This window comes from Rhamphochromis sp. 'chilingali' (assembly GCF_963969265.1).
Source record: "Rhamphochromis sp. 'chilingali' genome assembly, chromosome: 15".
NCBI lineage: Eukaryota > Metazoa > Chordata > Actinopteri > Cichliformes > Cichlidae > Rhamphochromis > Rhamphochromis sp. 'chilingali'.
Genome location: NC_137942.1, coordinates 20,490,023 through 20,506,320, shown reverse-complemented (window position 1 = coordinate 20,506,320; position 16,298 = coordinate 20,490,023). Strand labels below are relative to the sequence as shown.

Genomic DNA, 16,298 nt, shown 5'->3' with positions numbered 1-16,298 from the left:
TGATAGTTGAATTTTCAACAATGTTGCAACTTTGTGCGGGAGCAGGAGGGGAAGAAAACACTATCAGCAGCACCAGAAAGGAGGAAGACAGAGTGTGGGAACACAGGACCTGCACTTTCAACACTTTTATTAGACCTGGGTCCAGTGGACCCGAACACCTTGTATGTAATGTAAATGTGTGGGGGGAGGTACAGTATGAGGCCATTGAAAATTAGTTCGGATTTATGTTCTTCACAGAAAATAAGCCAAAGCCAATGAATTTCAGGTTGAAAAAATAATTAATTGTTTAATTTTTCTTTTGAAAAAAACTGAAAATGGGTCTCACAGACCCGAACACCATACAAGGGTTAAAACAAAATATTAACCGACAAATAAACCCCAAAATATAAGTAAACTAACAACAAACTTTAACTAATTTCAAAAAAAATAAATAAAGAACAAATAGCTCCAACAATAACAAAAATGTAATGAGTCATAAATCATGTAATACGTAAATCCTTAAGAGCTGACGACAAATCTGTAAAGAAATTCCATTTTGACTTTCATTCTATCGACAATTACTATTGATTGATTTTCATTACAAAAAAGATTTAATAGGTTCCTTTAAATAATAATAATAATAATAATAATAATAATAATAATAATAATAATAATAATAAAGAAGGAAAGAAGTCAAAAGTTATCTCGATGAATTATCAGATGAGTGCGTCATAAACTTTAACTCACCAAACTAGCAGCATAAATTATGAAACCAGATAAGGTTTTATCAAACTTAATTTAAATCTCTTCTTTCAGCCAATTGGAAACTGTCAATCACATGCTAGCTTTCTAAATTGCCACTCAGCCACCAAAACAAAAATGTTGTAAAAGGGCAGGGAGATGCAGAACTCAAGAGAAAAACTTTATCGCTCTGTTTCTTTTGAAGCTGATATAAAATTGTATCAAAAACTCACACAGACGCAAAAGATTTGGACGTTTTTGGAATTCTAGCAAGTGTGAAATGACTTGCTATTGTTGGGATTTCTGGTTTATATATTGGGGATTTTACCTTGCAATATAAGTCCTTTCATACAACACAATAAAACACAACAGAAATCAGAAGGTTTTTGTGATTTGGATTTTTATTTATTTATTTATTCATTTTTTCTCTTCTTTTTTGGTCAGGTTAGTACGGTGGCCCTCAGAGGCCAAACGGACTGCAACTTTAGAAAACACCAGCGATAAGAAAAATGCTGTTTTGTTTTTCCTATTTCCGTTGTGTTTTGTGTGCTTTTGCAGCATTTTTCTTACTGCTGGTGTCCGTTTGGCCTCTCAGGGCCACCGTAGGGTTAGAGATTTTGATTAATTTCATTGGAGTATACTTTAGTTTTATTGTTTTACTTTGATGCTATAATAGATGTTTAGAAAATTCAGTTATATTTAAGATTATATAGCATCATGGCAAAACAACAGTCTCCTCAAGCTGCTTTATACTGTAAGGTGAAAACACTACAGAAAAAGCCAGAAAACCCCAACAATCCAAAGATCCCCTTTGAGCAAGCACTGGGCGACAGTGGGGAGGAAAAACTCCCTTTAGGAAGAAACCTCCGGCAGAACCAGGCTCAAGAAGGGGCGGCCATCTGCTGCGACCGGTTGGGGGTGATGGAAAGAGAATAGAGGGAGACAAGATGAAGTATACTTCTAATGGCCTATTCCAATTGGTGGTAATACATCATAAGAATTGAGGAAAGGTGGTGTTGATGGAGACTCTGGGGAAGGCCTTCGTCTGCCAGGGTGTTTTGGAGCCACTTGAATAAATTTAGTTTGCACTGGAGGTGGACGAGGTTTAATCTGTGGAAAGATCTGAGACGGAGTTGGAGTCTCCCCATAACATCTCCCCATCACGCCTCTATGGACCAACGGTGCGAGCTTTTGTCCTTTCTGTTTTTCTAATTTAAGCTGGAGTTGAACGTCTTTCACTCTAGATTTTAGATGACCTATCTCTTTTTCTTCATTGCCAGCCTTTCTGATCATCTGGTTCACTGGTCCAATGAGCTCCTGTTTTTGTTTGAATAAAGCGTATTCGGAAGACTTTACCATATCATTGTACTGCTTTTTAAATGATTCCAGCTCCCGTGTTTTATCTAGTAAAGCTGCATCTAGATCCTTGCATCTGGTACGTAGACAGTTCAGCTGTTTTTCAAGAAACTCGGTCGTTCCAACAAAGGGGATGCCTTCCACACCGTCTACGTATTTCTTTTTCAAGTTGAGGAATATATCCCTAAATTCCACCTTTTCTTTTTCTCTGAAGTGACCTGCATGTGGAAATGCCTTTTCAAAGGACAAAACGCACTGGTACAATTCCTCTTGGAAGTGGCGCTTTTTCTTTTCCTGGCAATTCGTTTTTTGTGTGAATATTTCTGTTTGCTTTTTTGTGGCGCGCAGTTGCTCTTCCAGTGAGATCTTTTCAGCCAGTGCCTGATTGTGTGCCATTTTTACTTTATACCTGTCCACTGCTGTCTTTCTGTGTTCTTCCTTCTCTTTACTTAGGGCCTTTTTTATGTCTTCATTTTTCTTTTTCAAAGAATCAACTTCATCTTCGACCATAGCCTTCATTTTCTTTTCAAAGGCCAGAGCTCTAATATTTCTCTGACATTTCTGTTTGATCTCCATATTCTGGGCCTTTTGGTTGTCTATTACTTTGCCCATTTGATCTTTCTCGTCTGTTAATTCTTTCACGGTTTTATCCATCAATTCATTTTGGTCCTGTAACTTTGTATTATGTGTCAGAAGACCCTCAATCCAACACTGCGAGGATTGATGTTGTTCCTCGCGTTCTTTAACCGCATTGACGGCCACACCTCTACTATTTTTTACTGTTCTCTCAAGCTTTTCTATTTTGGAATCATACATTTCCATGACCTCTTCTAACTTTCTGTCTGCAGCATTGGCTTTGTCTTCCGAGTTTTTTTTAGTATTTTCCTCGTAAAATTGCTGCATCTTATTTTTTTCCTCTTTGTGGCGTTTCAATAATAATTCAACAACTTGGCTGTTGTGAAATTCCTGACGTACCACCTTTTCTTTTGCTGTTTCCAGCAGTCCTTGCAGGACTTCGACTTCGTCCTCATCATCTGTGATTAGGTATTTAAACAGCTGTTTACTCCCCAGATGTTTGTGTCCTCAAAGAAATTCCATTTTGATTTATGTGAATGTATTGTGCAGGTACTTTCTCTGCTTCGCCCTCATTGCTTGCTTTATCTGAGAACATAATCTGCCTTCTTTTAGCTTGGGGTAGGCCTCAGTTTATGTTTTAAATTAAAAAGCTTGAAGACAAAGTGAACTCTGGACAAGCGTGCGGCCTGAAGCCCAGGTGGGCTTCTTGATAATCACATTTTCACACTCATCTCGGGGCACATCCGTGGTGTTCTGGTGCCAGCCTGTCCCCTCTGTTTTTGTGGGGGTCTTCCCCACATACGAAAATGGCCGCTTCTGCCTGGAGGGAGTTTTTATTTTTGCTTTGCAGCTGCACAGGATCTGTATAGAAGTTTTAAACACTTCTATTTTAGGCAAATTTATAATATTTTAGACGACAGCACTGTTACGAGTTCAAAAATTGGGGATGGAGACAAGAGGAAAAACCACAATAACAACACTGGTCCGGCCGGGTTAAGTCAAACGATGATTTTAATGATCACACGCGTGGGAGATGGACACTGTATGCAGACAGCCTCAGATCTCAAAATGGTGGAGCATTGATCAAACTCTTATAGCCTCTGGTGCCCCCACCTTATCATAAAAGCCTAAACATTCACATGCTTTCTCTCACACGGCGCCTAAGCTACGACCTTGGCTCCCTGTTTATCTGCTCCTGCTGAGATGGGGCAGAAAACTCCAGCATGTTCCGTTCTCTTCTAATCAGACAAATAAGGCGATGACTTTTCTGCAAACAGTATTTCTTATAACTCAGCAGTATAATGCATCATGAAACAATATCATCCATTCACAATAAATCAGCAGTGTAATGCAAATCAGTTTAACAAATGTAATAGTTATCACCCTCTCCTAATTCAGGAGAATAATGCAAATTAAAACTACATAATAATTCACAATCTTTAATTAGGGGTCTAACATGGCATAAAATAATATTATAAACCTCACAGCACATAAAACACTGTTTGCTTGGATGTGTGTGTTTGTGTGTAAAAAGTGAGATGTTCAGAGGTCTTGCTTCATGGTATCGAACAGCCCACACAAAACAGGTTCTTTATGATTTAATTTAAGTGCTGATGTAAACCACAATGTTCAGCAAACATCTATCAGGTCATTGGACTGTATTTTTTTAAAGCTTAAGTACATGGGATATATTAAAAACTGACAAGCACATGGGATATATTAAAAACTGACAAGCCGTTTGAACACATGATGTGAAATCACTTAATTAACCTGCTGGATTTGCCAAAAGTTAAAATATTTATACTACTTTGGCACATTGCTCTTAACTTATTAAGGTGGCTATTAGTGAGGGTCATGATAATCAATTCAATTGAGCAGAAGTGACATTCTTACTTCGATTCATCCAAATTCATGTGAGTTCCAGTCTGTTCAGCCTGTTTCTGTGTAGCACCAAGCAGTAGACCTAAACCTGGATGTGCTTCTGGGTTCTGCCTCTAATGAAAACGGATGAGTGTAAAATGCAACCATTGTTTGTAGTTTGCTGCCACCTACTGAGTGAAAAAAGAACTGAAGTTGTAAAAAGTCAGTATTCCTAATGATAGGCTTCGTTTTGTTTCAGTTTCAGTTCACTATACAGCTCATCAAACTGTTTTCCCTTTACGTTTTGATATAATAGCTTTTTAGTACTACTGAGACACATACTGCCTTTTTCTTCCGTTAGAGTAATATTTTCTTGAGCTGTGTAACTGGATTTGTTCAAACATAGAGGTAGTTTGGATTCACTGACACAGGAGCCATACGCCCTTTCTGCAGTTTCTATGCTTCCTTAGCTCGTTTATGTCGCCATTGTTAATCCTGTCCTGTGCAAAGAAAAGCCCAAGCTACACTTGTCTGACTGACAGAAGGTTCAAGAGAAGGACATTTGCTCTCAACTCTTTCCCTGTTGAAATGTTATTCCAAGGAAGTGAGTTTCCTACAGGGTATGGAGGGTTAGTATGTGTTAATGATTTCAGTGTCATGCAGGGGAAAGTAGCATTCAGTGGAAGCTTCTCGGTGATTGTTTTAAATCCAAATATGACCCTTATTTGTGGCGCATGTTAGCATACAGTCAGCTCAGGAGTTAGTATCAGTCATGTGGTTGTCACGAGGTTGCGCACAGCATCACCGGCAAGAGGGCTTGGTTTGAGAGGTTTTTGGCATCTGTGATGTGATTTACAACCATCCACCCATGTACAGTAAGAAGCTGCACTCACAACCGTGGGCATCAGCAAGTTGGTGAAATTTAAACAAAACAGCATTACAGGATGAATACATAACGCAAGTAATAACTTTATAATCAGTCAGTGAATGAAGGAGCTCAAGAGTGCAAATATAGTTGCAATAAAGTGACAAATATGCCCTTTTATGTCAAACAAAGACCGAAATAAGTGGCATCAGTGTGAGGATGAAAATGAGCGATCCAACCTCACACTGCAGATATCAGGGCAACGCACAGTGGGGGGGCGGGGGAGGGGGGTTGCAGTCTGCGCGCACAAGAGGGCTAACAACGCTGTGAGTGACAGAATCCACCCAAACTGAGGAACAGCTTCTTCCCCAGAGCTGAAGCCTGCACTGTTTGCACTATAATATAATATAATATAATATAATATAATATGTTGCTATTTAATGTTTTTTGTTCGTGTTGCAGCTGCTCTGTGAGCCAAGCTTTCGTTGTCTAAATTCAATGGAAATATATCTCTGCACCACACGATGGCGATAGATTCTCACAGTCTGTGCTCTGCTTCCGCCACCAGTCATCTTTAAATCTTTTTTTTTTATTCAATGAAACCTTTAACTCGCAGCATTACTTTAAAAAAAATCATATTTAAATACAAAAAAAATTAAATACATGAACGACAGTAGTAGAAAATTGATAAAATAACACCAAATAAATATATTTACAAATGATAGCAACATCAATGGAATAAAACCATGAACACCAGCAGAAGGAGAAAGAGGCCTGTATCTACATTATTACTCTGGCAGCTCTCAGTCTCCATACAGACAGGACACATTGCAGCGTAATTGCAGACAGGTGCGTGGGCCTGAGCTCCGCCCAGGCAGAATGACGAGTGGAAGAAAGCAGCAACACAATAAACATATGTAACCTTGCGGAGCCGGCCGGGCAGACATCGAGACCGTGACAGAGTGCAAAACTTTTATACTTGACAACTGTTAAGAGTTCAAATATTGAGGAAGGAGAGTAAAAACAACCATGGTCCAGAAGAGCTTGGTCAAACAATTGATTTTAATGAACACACGCGTGGGGGGAGTAGTCGGAGTTTCCTGTCACTCTGACTTTGCACAGAGTGTACTCAGAATCAACAGAATCAGCACATACACACTTAAGATTATAACAAGCATTCAATCAAAAGCATTTATTATAGATTCAACTCAACAGTTTAAATTGGTTATAACTGCACCTGTAACAAAGGCTAATTGGGTGCCAATATGTTTAAACATCTGAATGCAATATCAGTGCTGTAGATTATATTATTAATGCAATGGTAATGATGATGATTATTAACAATAGCAGCAAAATAATTTCCCTGATCTCCACACTCCCTCTTTTGACCCACTTTCCCTAAAAAGAGGGTCACTACACTTTACTTGTTTCATTTCTCTGACATCCATCCTCTGGCTCAGCAAATCAGACAACCTCATGTCATCTAGGTGGTCCAATAATAAAATGCCAGCTCCCACTTGAGAACACTCCATGCGTAAGATTAGGTTTTTTCTGCGTCCCTCTCGTGGTCCATCAGGCCTCGGGCCTCCAGGATCCTCACCCCCCTGTGGTCGCCGAGATCTTCTGCAAAGGAAACAAAACAGCTTTTCCTGCGCCTCCCTAACTTATCATGTTTGGGACTCTTTAATCAAAAGCATGATCCTAATTATGTTCTTGACTTATTGACTTGTATATACACACACACACACACACACACATATATACTCTTCAACGTTACTCATCATTTTAAGCGCTGCTTTCACGTCCCTGCATGTTTCCTATTGCTCGCCTTATCTGATCATCAACATCCTGTACACAAAACTGTCGCTGCTGCAAGTGCCTTAACTCTGATCTAAAGTCACCTTTCACAAGAAAATCATTATAAGCGCCTATTCTACTAAAAGATCCAAGAGAGAACAACCATTTTAATCAATTAAGTTTAAGCATATAAGCAATTACTCATGCATACATTTTATCATAGCTAAACGCTGCCTAAAAACAACTCCTGTGTGTTAACACCAACTTCATTTTAACACTCACATTTCCTATGTTATAACCCGTTTTTGGTATAGCCTTTTTATTTCATTTTGCTCCTTTTAATGTAACAATACCTTCTAATTCTAGTTTATCAGACTTAACCAAAATATATGCTTTCCTTCCTTTGGTCCTTCTTTAAAGCAAGAAACTCCTATCCAGTTCCTCTTTTCTGTCACTTGTTACAGGGCCAGCTCAAGTTCAGTTACAAGCTAAATGAATTTCAGGCCTCTGGCCTGACAGGTTTATGGATTCTATGTGTTTGTAAGCATGTGCGGCCTTCTATGCTCCAGTCACTTAGCACAATAGATTGCCTGGACATTCGCGCCAAACAAAGCTTTTGACCTTCATTTTAATAGACTGAGCCACAACTCCTTAATAAGCATCAAAATGCAATGTATATAAAATCATTTCTACGTATAAGCTCTCCCCTCTATCCTAAAAATAAATCTGTAATAACATTATAACCACTTCTTCTAGAAATCAAAAACAACTCAAACATTTTCTACTCCTACAACTTTCACTAGTTTTCCCCAAAGCATATCTTTTTGTCAAAGTGTCCCACAATTTCCCTCTAAGATTTGTATACAGCTTTAAAAACACCGGCATTGTATCTTCTAAACAGGATTCAGTTCACTTTAATCCTTTAACCTTAACATAAAAATAACAATTTCTGCTTCAGTTTTACCATATCTAAATGATCAAAAACCCCAAAAGTTATAAAATAATCCTAAAACCCATTTCAAATTAAACCTTAAATTCCCCCTTTTTTGACACATCTCATGTGTCAAACTAAAAATGCTCCACCCAAGCTTAGGAAATTAAAAGAAAAAAAAGTTAGTCATATCATCCCTCAAAACACCTCAGCAATCCTCCTCTCAGGTATATTTGCTCCGACCCTGCAAACCTGTCTTTAAGGAATGAAATCCATTTAATCATCATGTCACATCTTTTCGAACTCCCGGCTCTATCCACAGCCTGCATCCTTGGAACTTCCTAAAAACAAAACCTGAACTTCACATTCCATACTCAGTTTTCCCCCTTATGATCCAATCTGTGTTATAAAAATAAACTTAGAACAGTTATCAGTCATGTGTTTCTTCAGTTAATGGTAACATGAGTTATATCAAAAAATGTTTCCCCTTTAGCATTCTCCCAACAATATACTATAATACCATAATCTAACCCCAGTCAATAAAACAGAAATTTTCTCAAAGCAAACATCAGCAACCCAAAATCAACATCGCCAGAATTAAGCCTTCCACTCCTCCTGCTTATGGCAAAAGCAAAGCAAAGCATACCCTTTCTCTTGCTGGCATGGCAAGTGGTTTGTCCACATTTATTCATCCCCACCTTCATCCAGTCACACACATCCACACCATGTATTCACACCAGGTATTGCTAATAGTGGAGCCTCCCGCGCAAGTAATCAGATTCTCCACTCTCAGCAAAATGAGCTCATTCATTTGTTTTATTTGTCATAGTAAAATAGTTCTTTATGCTTTTGGACTGGATTGACTCGCTATTATTGTCCCGATTCGTATTTTGAAGAAAAGACAAACGACTACAAAGTCCCAATAAGGTGCGTCAAAACAAGGATTTTATTGAAATACATAGGGGGGGTGGGAGTCGAGCACGATCACTCAAACAGCGGCGATCTTCCCCGAACAATACTTGGGGTGTAACATTTATACATATGATGACCAGTAATATGCGTCACCGCAGATGAAAAACAACATGCATGTTTCCCCCCAGTTGTTCTGCAAAGCCCACCATGGCGTCCCTGGTAAGGTTTGAGAGCCTCAGCAAATTATAATGAACATAATTAATGCGATCAACATTTTTATTTGGAGTTATCCATAGGAACACACTTTCAAATCCTGCTGCTATTTGGTTAACTAATTTATATTCATCAGGAACTCCCCTGGGAACTCCAATCGAGTCAATCCAGGTAGGCGAGTCCGTTCTCGGGTCATAAATCTGTGTACCCGTTGTGCTTCTTTCCCTCAACATGTGTCTCCTACATCTGACTGTCAATGTACGTGTGTCATGTTGTGGAATGGCTTTTACCCTACTCCCTATTAGCATCAATGGTGCTCCTAAACGCACCATAGCACATGTCCCCACACTCCCCAAAGGAACACGCACCAAAAGGGTGTGATGTCCACAGTAATAATACAACCCACCTCTAGCCCATGTACCTATTATGGTGTTTGGGTCACTTACATTATTTGTGGTCCTTCCCGTGAGCGTCCTCTCACACCAACTAGGGTCAATTTCTCCCAGAGTGTATTTCACGGCGTCCGTAGAAAATTCAAAACAGGTGTAATTATTTTGTTTAGGTATGAATGAACCTGTCTGCGTACGCTTGTCAATTGGTGGATATAAACTTGACAGTGTGATGCAGTCACCCGTGGCCACAGCTTCTCTAGTTAATCTCAACATGCAATTATAACCCCACTCATCCTCTGGATACAGAGGCGCAGGCTCAGTAAACAAACGAGGTCTAGCTGTAGCACAGGCAACACAATCATCTACATGCTGTTCCCTAGCATTTTGAGCCACCCAATCCAGCCAGAGATTGCTGTCACTGAATCCGGTGGCACGTTCAATTAAATCTTTTCAGGCGAGTGTAGTCAACTGCAACTACCTTCCTATCTGAGTTTTGGTTAATTTTTATCAGTGATGTCCCATTGTCCCTTACTACAGGCCTCATTGGTTTAGCTTTACTAAGAAAATTAGGAGTTGGCCGTCCGACTGCGGTCTGGGGCCTCCCTGCTGCTGCGGAGTCGGGGTGGTCTGCCTCTCCCCACCGCAGGGAAAAGGGTAACACCACCTGGGTCTGGGTGCAATTCCCCCCTCCAGGGGCAAGGGTACCTAGACCCGGTTTGTAGAGTACGCTTGGGGAGTGTGATTGTGTGTACAGCGTCTCTTTATGTCTGTCTCCACGTTGGTTGAGTGTGGAGTGAGTGCATATGAGAGCATGAGGGTGGGAATGGATGTTTGTGTCTGTGTGTGCCTGTATGTCTGTGTCTATATGTCAGGTTGGGTATCAGACGCCACCTCTCTGGGGACACCTCAGGCCCTCCAAGGTTTGGAGGCCTATCTCCACCCACCACCACTTCCCCTGCCGGTGGCGGACTCCCTCAGGTGTTGGTGTGTTGGTGGTCCTTTGTGTCTGGGGGTGGGCGTCCGGGTACACACCGGCTCACTCCTTGGCGGCCGCTTGTCGGGGCCTGGGACCTGGGGCTCGCTCGGGCCCCTTTGGAGGTGGGGTGCCCCCGGCCTCTCGGCCTGGGGCTCGGTCACTCAGGCGCAGCTGGGGGCCGGCGGAGCTCACGGGCGCATCACTGCAACTCCCCCTGACTTCTGCTCCGCGGCTGCTGGGCGAGCCCTCATCTGGGACTCTCCTCAGCTCTTACTGGAACAGTGGCGCGGCTGCCCCTCTGTTGGTCTTCCATGGTCTCTTGTGTTCTGGGGGCCTCTGGATGTCTGGAGTTTTGATCTCCTCCATACCCGCTTCACACCCTGGAGGACGGGGCTGTGGCCCCCCCACACTCCCTAGCAGATCATTACATGGAGAAACCTTTGGAATGCAAGCATGCTGATCCACACAGGTATGCACACATGGGTATTCACAGACGCGGACTAAAGCTTTCTTGGCTGCTGCCTCAAAGCACACTGTGCGCTGTCTATCTTGCGTGCTGCACAATATCGTTTATTATTTAGTAAATATTGATATCTATGACTAGCTAGTTTATTGTGATGGTGCTTTGTTTTCTCTATTATTATGTTGCTCTTTGTTGTTTGCTGTCTCCTCTGTTTGTTTTTTTTGTTTGTTTTTTTTTTTTTCTCCATACAGGTGACCCAGGAGTTCTTTTTTTTTTCTCTCTCTCTTCCCCCCCCTTCTCACCGTCTCTTCTCCCCTTTGGTTTTCTTTCTTTCTCTCCCCCTCTTTCTCTCATTCATTCCCCCTGTCCTATTTATTAAAAAAAAAAAAAAAAAAAAATGACAAAGGATGAACTGAAGCTCTGCCATCACGTAATGTCGCATACTGCTGTTTCTGATGTCATTTAGAAAAAAAAAAAAAAAAAAAAAAAAAAAAAGAAAATTAACTTTTATTAACCTTTTTGGATCTATCCCTACAGTTTCCACACCCAGAACTAAATATAAGGAATTTTGACGCCACCAGTTCCCCATTGACAAGGTCAATGGATTCTGGGCCGGACTATAATCTCTCTGAAGTTTTAGCTCATTCTCTGGCCCCTGCTCTGACGCCTCCCAATCTTCCCCAGTGTAACCTTTTACCTGATCCCAGTTCCGACACCAATTGGCATAAGGACGACTTCCCCTTTCACAATATGTGTTCACAGCATAATCCCAACACACCCACACATTAAATCCCCTCCAGCTACTGTCAGCTCCCTTACAGATAAAAACGTTGCACAAATCAAACGTGAATGAAGTGGTGGACCCATTAACATAGTCTAATTCTAGTCCACCATATATGCTGAGGCACTCATCCCTTTTACCTGAGACTTCACGCTTAACCTTCCTTGGCAACGCAATCAATTTGGACTCTGAAGCGGGTAGACCTCTGCGTCTGGGCAATTCACCTGTCTGCCAAAAAACAAAGAAACATTAGAACACTCACGCACGCCAACACCCCAGTTATTTTCCAATCTCCCCACAAGCCCATGGTTTTGGTTCCCCTACTCTCCTCTAACTCTAGACTGGAGCCCCAGCCTATCACGCTTCACGCCTCTTTGGCACCTCCTCTTTGAGTGAAGAGACGCCCCGGATCCTTCTCTTCTTTCTTCGACTTCCCAGGTAGACTATTTGGGGATGAGCTTGTCTCCACCAAGCTCTCGTCTGCCACTGCACATTGAGACCAATGGAACCAGGTCTCGCCTTTCCCCTTCAACTGGACCGCTGTTGTGGTACGAGCGTTCACTTCAAATGGCCCCGTCCACCTCGGGTCTTTCCACTATACTCTCTTCAGCCGGGACTGCCGTCCAAGGACCTGGAAACTGTCGTCCTGTCAACAGCTTGTACGGCGTGAAGCCTGTGGATTGGTTAACAGAACATCTTATGATCATTAATGCAATGGGCAGGGATGCGACCCAATTTAGCCCCGTCTGAGCACAAATTTTGTTCTTCAAATTTAGATTCATCCTTTCTACTTTCCCTTGGGACTGAGGATGATACACAGTTCCAAACGTGTGTTGCACCCCCAGCCTCTGTTCTGCCTCCGCCAAATCTTTGTTTTTAAAATGGGTCCCATTATCTGACCGAATTCGCTTGGGGAACCCATACCTCCTTTTAGACAGGGACTTTCAATCTGATCAGGTCCCCACTGGTAGCCTTCTCCTCAGCCAGTTGTAATCTGGAAAGCCCACCTTATATTTGCTCTCCCGAGAATTTGTCACCGCTGTTATTCACTGTTGCAGGCCTGCTTAGAACAAAAATGAGAAAAAAAAGAGAGCTGATTATTAGCTCATCAAAGCACCTGACAGGTTTTCTTTAAGCGCACTGTTACAAAAATAATGGGCCCCTTCTTAGACATGTCCATGTTTAATAAAACTCCCTCTATTAAAAACAAAAACAACCCAAACCTAACTGACAGAATCAACCCATCTCCACAACAACCTCAAAAATCTTAAACAAAAAGTTGTGCCACCAGAGTCCTGACACTCCCAGGTCAACTCATGTAATTTCACCTCCTCAATACACCGAAAGTCTTGTTAAAACCACACAATTTGCACACAACAATCGCCCCCTTTATGCACTTTAACATACTTAGATTCAGCATAAGATAACCCCATTACAACAACGTATCAACACTAAACTATAAATTTCCTATCCAAATCTGCACTTCTGCAGTCTGCTATGCTTCCTCTCCTGAAAGAGACACACACACACACACACGAAGCCTCTTCGTCACCACTCACTCCAGCTAATTTGCATACGGAGTCATCTCTCAATAAGTTGCTGTGACAAGACAAATACATGTTCAAACATTACCACCTTGTTAAATTATTTTATTTCTTTCTACAGTGATCACTGGTTTTGATCACTCAGTACGAGGGCACTCCTAAGTCACTCTTTTAAAACTACTTCAATCACTTTTTCTTTTTTCCATAATTCACTCCCTTGTCATATAGCTTCTTTTGAGTTATTCCTCAACTTCAAACTCAAGTGTATTTTATTCATTTTTTTTTTGCCTGTCCCGTTTGGTTCTTTGGCCATCAGAATTATTGTCTGAAGGCGAGAAAAGATGCCCAATGGATTTACTTTACCAAATTGACCATCCCAGCCTTGCCGTAATGGTCTATTTGATTCATCTTTTATGGTTTATTTTCACTCGCTTTGCCCATTTGCTCTCTCATCTGTTAATTATTTCACAGTTTTATCCATCAATTCATTTTACTCCTGTAACTTTGTATTACATGTCAAAAGACCCTCAATCCACACTGCGAGGATTGATGTTGTTCCTCGCGTTCTTTAACCGCATTGACGGCCACACCTCTACTATTTTTTACTGTTCTCTCAAGCTTTTCTATTTTGGAATCATACATTTCAATGACCTCTTCTAACTTTCTGTCTGCAGCATTGGCTTTGTCTTCCAGTTTTTTAGTATTTTCCTCGTAAAATTGCTGCATCTTATTTTTTTTATTTTCACTCGCTAGATACGGGACTGACTTGAATGAGGAAAAGAAAAGGGAGAAAGGAAGAGGGGGGAGAAACAGTGGAGAAGAGGGACGGGAATAAAGGGCAGAAAAAACCTCGCGTTTTATGGTGACTCCTGAATTTCCTCCACTTCCTCCTCATCCTTAAAATACTCCGGATGAGTGTCCACAGCATTGTTCAGTCTGATGGCATCCTCCATGACCTGGACAACATGATACCATTAGAATGACATCATAGAATGAGGGGTGTGACCAGAGCCAGAAATGCACTCATTGATCCTTTTGTTGATTTATTGCTATCATACACTACTAATCAACTAATCGAAGTGCAAGTGTCACAGTCTGTTATTTATTCTCCCTCCATGCAAGGCAACATCCAGGGGTGGTTCTGTGGGCCATGCTGAACCATCTGGTTCACTGGTGCTTAGGGCCTTTTTTAGGTCTTCATTTTTCTTTTTCAAAGAATCAACTTCATCTTCGACCATAGCCTTCATTTTCTTTTCCAAGGCCAGAGCTCTAATATTACTCTGACATTTCCGTTTGATCTCCATATTCTGGGCCTTTTGGTCGTGTATTACTTTGCCCATTTGATCTTTCTCGTCTGTTAAATCTTTCACAGTTTTACCCATTAATTCGTTTTGGTCCTGTAGCTTTGTATTACGTGTCAAAAGACCCTCAATCCAACACTGCGAGGATTGATGTTGTTCCTCGCGTTCTTTAACCGCATTGACGGCCACACCTCTACTATTTTTTACTGTTCTCTCAAGCTTTTCTATTTTGGAATCATACATTTCCATGACCTCTTCTAACTTTCTGTCTGCAGCATTGGCTTTGTCTTCCAGTTTTTTTAGTATTTTCCTCGTAAAATTGCTGCATCTTATTTTTATTTTTTATTTTCACTCGCTAGATACGGGACTGACTTGAATGAGGAAAAGAAAAGGGAGAAAGGAAGAGGGGGGAGAAACAGTTGGAGAAGAGGGATGGGGATAAAGGGCAGAAAAAACCTCGCGTTTTATGGTGACTCCTGAATTTCCTCCACTTCCTCCTCATCCTTAAAATACTCCCGATGGGTGTCCACAGCATTGTTCAGTCTGATGGCATCCTCCATGACCTGGACAACATGATACCATTAGAATGACATCATAGAATGAGGGGTGTGACCAGAGCCAGAAATGCACTCATTGATCCTTTTGTTGATTTATTGCTATCATCATACACTACTGATCAACTAATCGAAGTGCAAGTGTCACAGTCTGTTATTTATTCTCCCTCCATGCAAGGCAACATCCAGGGGTGGTTCTGTGGGCCATGCTGAACCATCTGGTTCACTGGTGCTTAGGGCCTTTTTTAGGTCTTCATTTTTCTTTTTCAAAGAATCAACTTCATCTTCGACCATAGCCTTCATTTTCTTTTCCAAGGCCAGAGCTCTAATATTACTCTGGCATTTCTGTTTGATCTCCATATTCTGGGCCTTTTGGTCGTGTATTACTTTGCCCATTTGATCTTTCTCGTCTGTTAAATCTTTCACAGTTTTACCCATTAATTCGTTTTGGTCCTGTAGCTTTGCATTACGTGTCAAAAGACCCTCAATCCAACACTGCGAGGATTGATGTTGTTCCTCGCGTTCTTTAAAGCAACAAAACAACCCAAAGAGCCGGCTCTTTTTAGTGAGCCCAACCAAAAGAGCCGGATCTCTAAAAAGAGCCGGAAATCCCATCACTATTAGGGTGGGTTAGGTTAGGGGAATGGAAACTCCTCCCTGCACAAGGAGGGCAGGAGTAGGTGCTAGTGATGGGTCGTTCGCGAACGAAATGGCTCCTAGAGCCGGCTCTTTGACGTGAACGACGCGAGCCGGCTCCTTATCGCGAGCCGTCACGTGGGTTGTTTTTTTTTTTCTTTCTCTCAGCCTCTCTCTCGCACTTTTTTCCCGCTTCACTCTGCACGCGAGCCTTGTGCTTTACGCTGGGCAGAGGGGGGAGGGGCGGTAGTTACACTCAGTAGCACAGGAACAGAGCCAGAGAGAGAGAAAGAGAGGCAGGGACAGCAACATTAGAAAGGTATAGTAATCATCCACAACTATTTTCGGTTGCAGATGATAAAGGATTGAGAAAGTTTATTCATGCAGGTCCATATGACAGAGAATATGCATGTTCTTTTAG

General features: G+C 41.5%; 1 long non-coding RNA gene across 1 annotated transcript; it reads right to left on the bottom strand.

The window, feature by feature from the left end:
- Positions 1-6,911: 6,911 nt before the first annotated feature.
- LOC308411651 lies at positions 6,912-15,729 on the bottom strand. Its single transcript, XR_013974431.1, has 4 exons — positions 14,236-15,729; positions 12,767-12,902; positions 9,677-12,515; positions 6,912-7,000 (listed from the first exon to the last, which is right to left on the bottom strand). It is a non-coding gene; the product is annotated as an uncharacterized lncRNA (long non-coding RNA).
- Positions 15,730-16,298: the final 569 nt, after the last annotated feature.